The sequence below is a fragment of the Palaemon carinicauda genome, chromosome 11, assembly GCF_036898095.1.
Source record: "Palaemon carinicauda isolate YSFRI2023 chromosome 11, ASM3689809v2, whole genome shotgun sequence".
NCBI classification, from domain to species: Eukaryota; Metazoa; Arthropoda; class Malacostraca; order Decapoda; family Palaemonidae; genus Palaemon; species Palaemon carinicauda.
The window spans coordinates 52,276,220-52,283,719 of NC_090735.1; positions in this window are offsets into that span (position 1 = coordinate 52,276,220).

Consider the following 7,500-nt stretch of genomic DNA (forward strand, 5'->3'; position numbering starts at 1 on the left):
TTTCCATCACCCATCCCAGGACACTTGTGAAAAATGTGATGCTTTTAAAGCATCCCTAATGACTGCTAGTGAGGATGATAAAAACTGCATTGAAGGAGAGAAATCAGAACATCATGAACTAGCAGAGATGGCTTACAATGAAAAGAGAGCTGATAAAGAGTTTGCTCTTAAAAACAAAGGAATTGTTACTGCATCCTTTGACCTCCAGAAAATATTTCCTGGTCCATTGTTGCAGACAGGAATAGTTTACTACAAGAGACAACTTGCTGTTTATAACTTAACCATTTTTCAAACAAGTGTGGATGGAAATAAAGCAACTACATGAAGTGGGATGAAACGATTGCAAAAAGAAGTGGCCAAGAAATAGGTTCATGTGTAATGAAATGGTTGCATGGCCTCTCAAATGACATTAAGAACATTCGACTATATAGTGACTCTTGAGGTGGCCAAAATATTTATTTGCAGCCATGCTTATGCATGTTTCTAGGAGTAAGGGAATAAAAATAACGCATTCTTTCTTAGAACTTGGCCATACACACATGGAAGCAGACACAGTACATGCTTTGATAGAAAAATATAGAAAATCAGCTACAAACATTGAGGTGCCACGGGACTAGAGCACAACATTCAGAGCAATCCATAGAAAACTAAGTTACAAGTGACTGAAATGCAAACAGAAGATTTCATTAATTCTAAAAGTTTGTATTTGTCTGCTGGCCCCCTGGTGAATCACCATAAATATAATAATGGACAACAAGTAAATGGGATGAAAATTAAGAAGATGGAATACAATCAAAATGATATTGGCCAGATTATATGCAGGACATACTTTTTTTCGAAATCCTGCACGGCAGCATTTAGATTTAAGAAAAAGGGACAAAGGAAGACCACCCATTTGGATTCTCCCACAGCTTGAGCAGGGACCAAGGAAAATTCCGGCCAGAAAGTTGAAGGACTTGATTTCTGCAGGAAGCAAACATTTTACAGAAGCCTGCAGGCGGCAGAAGATGCTTCAGATGATGTTTATTTAGATGATGAACCCAATATATGAGTGTTATGGCGGATGACACAATTACTGTGGATCATTACTTTTCTATTGGAACTCAACATGTCAAAAACTAATCAGATTTTTTTCCCTAAATTTGATTAATCTACTTATGTTTGTAAATTAATCACTCTTTTTTTCACTTTTCTTTAGCCATTGATTTAGGATGTTACTCAACATGCTAAAAAATGTATCTATTTTTGTTTAGTGAATTTGATTAATCTACTTGTGTTTGTAAATTAATCAATGTAATTTTTTTCACTTTTCTTTAGCCATTGATTTAGGACGTTTTTTTCATTCTAAGCAAGAATATTATAGATATTGTAATGTATAATAGCTACTAGAAGGATATAGATTAACTGCAAAATGTTTTAAATACCTTTTTCCAATAATGCAAATTTTTTTACACAATTTGCAGGCAATAAATTTTTCAAAGCTTGGTCTAATATATTTTTTTCTTCAAAATGAAAAACAATAATACAATGCCTTGGTCTGTAAATAACAGTTTAAAAGACAAGCAATCTGACCAAAAAAGAGCTTTCGTTTACTGTAATTGCCTGATTTTTAATATAGGAAGCAATCTTTCAAATGCGTTTTTCTCAAAACATGGTTTTATGACATTGGCCCTTCTTGTACTCAGCCCTAGAAATTATCTTAGCGTATGTGAGCTATGTTATCCAGATATTAATATAAATTATATGAACTAGTGTTTTCCTTTATGATTATTTACCAAACTTTTTAGTTGACCTTACCTTAGAACATTTTTAGCATTTTAACAATTCTGAGTATCACCATAACATCAGTACTTTTAAAGTTACTCCTTTAAAATAATTTTTATTAAACTTATTTCAGCCCATCCCACTGAAGGAGGTTTGATTTGTTTAATAAAAGAATCGAAGCAAAACTTCTGTAATATCATTTAACATTTAATTTGTCATAATAAGATTATTCCAATACGGAACTTCGTGGTTCATATATATTTTATTTTTGTCTCAAAGGTGGAATTGATATTTCACGCTAAAGAAATAATAAATAAAAAAAAAATAAATAAAAAAAAGTTGATCCTAATAATGTGGAATCAAATAATTATAGAGATAATGAATTGTGTCTGATTGTGTACTCTATTTATACTTATATAAATATGTGTATTATAAAAATATCAATTTTCAATAGTAATTTGATGTTGAAAGCGACAGGTCAAGATAATACTTACTTCTAATATTTAACTTCTATTATTTCTATAATAGTGGTTACGTGTTTTGCTTAGTATTCGCATGGCGGCAGATCGATCCCAGCCCGGACAGTGAGTTTAAGCTGTTTACCAGGGAGGCCACTGCTGTGTTTGTGGTGTTGGGCTTTCCCGGCTGCCGTTCTGATGATCATCTATTCTGGTGAAACTGGAACTGAAATCTATCAGAATATGATTTAATATAAAAATTTCGGCAAATGTTTTCTTTGAGATAAATCTACGGAATCATGCACTCCATAAACTTCAATGTGAACATTACCTCAGCATGATAATGTATTTGGAGGAATCAGGTATTTGCTTATTGATTTTCTCTCGAATTGGTTCCTCGCTAATAACTGATGTCGAACTGTCTAAGCAATATTCTGCCAGACAGTGTGTTCCCTCGAAGGGATTGCACGATTAGCTATAAGGTTAATTAACTAATTAAGTGATTAATTAAAGTAGACGGGGAAATATTAGAGTTATGGATTACATGTTGATCTTGATTTGCGAAGACCCTTTCCTGAGAAAATTATCTTTGATTGTTAAATGACTATAAACTGCTAAACTATTTAGATAGATATGAACATACACGCACACACCGATTCAACCGTTCTCACTCCCTCCCTCTTTTCTAATTATCACACAATAGTTTGGGCAATTTGTGGGTTATTTTGTGTATATATATAAATATATATATATATATATATATATATATATATATATATATATATATATATATATATATGTATATGTATATATGTATATATGTGTGTGCGTGTGTATATATATATATATATATATATATATATATATATATATATATATATATATATATATATATATATATATATATATGTATATGTGTATATATGTGTGCATGTGTGTGTATATATATATATATATATATATATATATATATATATATATAAACTAGACAATTATTTTTTTATTATGTAGGAGAGAATTTTACCCTATCAGTTCCACCGCATAATCAAGACAACTTCTTTGTCTATGTTTTTAACGTTTGAGTGTTTCCTTTGGCAAACTCAAAATCCTGACGGTAACAGTCCCATGCAATTCCCATTCCTTCTTCTCTTTACTCTGTTGCAATGCTCTTCCATTAAAGTAAACGAGATAATACTCTTCTTTTCTTCTCAAAGTAAAGACTTGGCTAAAATCTTGCAAAATGTTGAAGCATTCACAAACACACACACAGTAAAAGCCACTGACAGTTTTACGGAGGAATTACTCAAGATATAGAGGTCGTTTTTGGCAATTGCCACAATGGCCAACGATCGCTGTCTTGCATGTTTTCGACTCTTGTGTTACCAGTAAAAGAATATGCATTATAGCTTTGCCATTGCGGATAGAGAGAGAGAGAGAGAGAGAGAGAGAGAGAGAGAGAGAGAGAGAGAGAGAGAGAGAGAGAGAGAGAGAGAGAGAGAGAGAGAGTAAAAATTCGCAGTAATAGTTCGAGAAGAATAGGAAATGACGTATACAGCTAAGATATTTAGTGAGAACACTAAGAAATGGAAATATAGAAAGGTAGACTGCATCTTTAAAACCTTGAGGTAGTCTCCTTTCTCTCTTTATTTCGTATTTCATAAATATTATAAAACTAATTGATATTTTGACCAGAAAATTTTTCAGTAAATTCATTTAGATTTTTATATATATTAGGTATGTGGGATATACTAAACGTATACAAAAAGCCCGATTACAAATCCTTAAAGATATCTGGTAGCTTTTCTGCTTCATCTGCTACTTTAATGACCACAATGATGTTCGCCCAAGTAATGTTTTGTATTTGCAATTCTTTTCATGGCCATCATTACCTGTGCAGGACATGATTCAGAGTGTATGTCATTGCCCAATCTTTAGGATATTGATCATAATGGCCCGGGGCAACCAGTCGCATGGATGCTATATTCAAAAGTTGAAATGACTCACTTGGTTTCAATTGTGAAAAAATGGATAAACATATTTACTAAGATTTATTTATTTATTTATTTATATAGATTGAGAAGCTTTTCGAGGAATTATAGTACTCATTTTTTATCGGTTACAGTAAACTGCATAATTATTATAAGATATATTTATTTATGTAGGTCCGTAAAAATGTCTGAATGAAACCAAACCAGTGAAAATTTGGAAATTATAGTTATTCTTATCAGGTGGTATAGCTTGTTTTTTCTAGCCAGTTTATCAGTATTCGGTGCATTTTCGCTCTTCCTCCTACTCCAAAAGCAATCTACCAATTTGCTCTTGTGTATTGTCCCGGACGCAATATATTACCTCACCACCAAATACCCACCAATGCGTTTTCCGCTGTGATATTATCCACCTGGAAACAGGAACTTTGAACATTACGAGAGACCATAATGGTGGTCCGTTGCAACGATTCGGTCATGCGACCGACGGACCGTGAATAATCATCTCATGAATTGACCACAGCTTTTGGCCAAGTCGCACATTCAATGGGCATAAAACCTTCAATATTTTGCAGGGCTGTGGAAATGCACTGGCATATAATTGCTTTTGTGTATGAATAACAATTGAAAAAGGATTATAAAGTTACTGTTATTGAAAGAGAGAGAGAGAGAGAGAGAGAGAGAGAGAGAGAGAGAGAGAGAGAGAGAGAGAGAGAGAGAGAGAGAGATGCTATCAGACATTTTTCAGAATACTAGAATTAGGGCAGTGTATTAAGTGTTCACTTTTTTGAGAGAGAGAGAGAGAGAGAGAGAGAGAGAGAGAGAGAGAGAGAGAGAGAGAGAGAGAGAGAGAGAGAGAGATTATATGCTTGTAGATATTTTTCAAGATACCACAATTAGAGCAGTGTGTTTATTAGAAAATTTCATATTTCATTTCTATTATCATATTTTTTCAAAATTGTGTTGACTATAATAACGAACGTTGTGTTTGAAAGGTATGTATGAGTATAGGAATAAAAAAAAGGTGGCTTTAATGGAATATTTTACTTGGATTTTTAGTCGCTGTCATTTTTCACGGTGAAAGGAAAAACATTGGATTACTTTTCCAAATATCTATCAAAAGGAATCTTGTTATTTATATCGCTCTTTGACAAACTTTTTCCATTTCATTATATTGAGAAATAGGAAATTGAAGGTAGTAAAAAAGCTAATTGTTTTCCAATCTTTCTATTAATACTAACACCATTGCGGAAAAATTTTTATCAACAAAAAAAAAATGGTTGTGTATTTGAGAATGTACACTTAAAAAGTTCCCGTAAAAAAACTAAAAATCCTGGAAAAAATGTTGCCAGGCATTTACCGTTTTAAATACGGATATATTGACGTGAAGGAATCATATTACGGTCACAAACCTGTAAAAGTAGGGTAAAATTAGTCACCTGTATTTTACTAAAATACGGCTGAGAACAGTATATTTTTACAGAGAATTTTGGATCAAAATTACGCTTTCTTAACAGTGTATATATTCATAAACTTGTTCGTAAGTTTGAAATTAATCATTATTTTGACTGTCCTTGAATGATATTTGATTTTCATTCTAGTTCCCTTTTATCCAAGGATATTTTTGCCGTCTGTCTAAGGATTAAGAAAGATCAGAATGATATTTGATTTATTAGTGACAAAACTTATGAAATTATTTTCTTTTCCTTTACATATAAAATCTACAACGGGTAAGGAAATATTTTATGTACATTTTCTTGGCCAAAATTGATAAAGATGTCTTTTCATTTTGAAGTAGTGGTAAACTTTTAACAAATGTTCATTCCCCTTTTAAAGTAATCCAAATTTTATAACAGAAGCAAGAAAGCCACTAGAGATATATCTCAATGACAGATATTTTGAGTTACAATCCACACTACCTCTTTTTCCTTGTTGTATATCCCACGAAAACTACCTGCCTTGCTAATACCCTTCGTTAATGAATCAAACAGGGTATGCATGTACCTCATGTAAGATATTAACCTTCATTGCATATTCTAATGGGAGCAAAGACCGCAATCAAGCACAAGTGAAACGACTCGCGATTTGTCCAAACGTACGCGGAAATCCTTGCAACGGCCCACCATTACTGTCTCGCATGTTTTCTACCGCTCCGTCTCCTTGGGAAAAGAATATGCACCAGAGATTTTTCCGGTACCGCTCGGATACATAACAGCAGCGGCAATTCTGGAGAGGGGAAATAAAGAGCGGAAAACGAATGTAGTTTTGGTATACGAGAGGAAATAGCGAGAGGGAAGGCACTGGATCACAGGGGATTGTTGGTGTCCTTCTTGCTTTCCATTGTTAGTTCAGGATAGTGGGATGAGTGGTGAGGGCAGAAAGAGGCAAGAACGAATATGGGTTGGCGTTCAGATGGGAAGAGCACGAAAGAAAGTAATGTGTCAGTGATGGTTTTCTTCCCGCTTTTCAGATATTTAGTAATAAAAGTGTTCTCCAGAAATATAAGGATCGTTGTGCCATGAGCATTGCAGGGAAAATACATTGCTTGTATTTATGGATACAGGTATCAATAATTCAGCCCTTTCGGCAACCCAGTGTCCTTAAAACTCGTCTACTATCCCCATGCTTGCAAGAAAGGATTTAGGTCTTTACACAAGCACACACACATATACATACAGTATGTATATATAGACACAAACTTCTCTAGCCATTCTTTGGAGAAATGATTCATCCACATATGGCCCAGACATTGTAGTAGCTAAGCTGGATAAATAGAAGTCTTCCACTTCGTGTATCAAAGGTCAAACCTTGCTCAGATTTGGTAAATTTTCTAAAACCTCACCCAACCACTTTTGTGAGCGAGAGGCAAAAGATGGCTCAATCAAATTTCGATCATGAATTTTACTATTTACTGGGGCTAAGAAAGGGTGAGGAGCTCTTACGCTTACCCCAAGGACTTTTTGAAATATCAGAATGCCCATCTATTATCTTATACTAAGGAGAAAATACAGATGATGGAATAAATATATATACATACATACATACATACATACATACGTTGGTTCGTAGGTATATAGGTAAATTTGGAGCAGGCTCATTAAATGACAGAGGAGACATATGTGTAGAATTTGCTGAAAGAAACAATGTTAAAATCATTAACAACATTTTTCTAATAAAAAGGAACATAAAAATTGACATGGAGAAGCCTAAATAGAGAAAGAAAAACGAAATAGATTTTATTCTCAGTGAAAAGTTAATTTAATTAAAAATGTAACATTGTTAAACAAGTTAAA